Source organism: Callithrix jacchus, chromosome 5 (assembly GCF_049354715.1).
Source record: "Callithrix jacchus isolate 240 chromosome 5, calJac240_pri, whole genome shotgun sequence".
In the NCBI taxonomy this organism is placed as follows: domain Eukaryota; kingdom Metazoa; phylum Chordata; class Mammalia; order Primates; family Cebidae; genus Callithrix; species Callithrix jacchus.
In genome coordinates this window covers 7,096,069-7,096,844 of record NC_133506.1, presented here as the reverse complement: position 1 = coordinate 7,096,844, position 776 = coordinate 7,096,069, and positions in this window count along the sequence as shown.

The window sequence follows — 776 nt, the reverse complement described above, 5'->3', positions numbered from 1 at the left end:
GCTCGGCCCAACCCTTCCACTGTAGAGGCTGGCAATGACTGCTAGTTGTCCCCATAGCCATGCTCCCCCTTCTTCTTTTACCCACCCCCCAGATCTGATGAGAGCTCCTCCTTCTTCTAGAGAAACAGAATTTTTATCAGGAACATATGACCACACAGAATGAAGGCCACACTCTACCTCCCCCTTGTAACAAAGTGGGACTAAGTCCTGATCAACGGGTTGTAGGTGGAGAGTGGAAGTATGGTGTAGCAGCTTCCGGGGACCTTTTGTTTTTTGTGTTTATTTGTTTGTTTGTTTTGAGACAGGGTCTCACTCTGTTGCCCAGGCTGGAGTGCAGTGGTGCAATAGTGGCTCAGTGCAGCCTCGAACTCCCAGGCTTCATCCAGTGGATTCTCCTGCCTCAGCCTCCTGAGTAGCTGGGACCACAGGTGCATGCTCGAATAATTTTTAAATTTTTTGTAGAGACAGTGTCTCACCATGTTGGCCAGCTCATCTCAAACTCCTCTAGGTTCAAGCGATCCTCCCACCTTGGCCCCCCAAAGTGCTGGGATTACAGGCATGAACCTCGGCACCTGGCCCAGGGACCTTTCTTAAAAGACAAGTGGTATAGGATCTTTGCCCCTTCAGATAGATAGATAAATGATAGATAGATAAGACAGATAGAGATTAGATATAGATATATGTATAGTTATATTAGCCAGGTGTGGTGGTGTGTGACACAGTATACGTGTGTGTGTTAAGGGGGTTACCTGCAGTTCCATGTAGTGTCCATTATT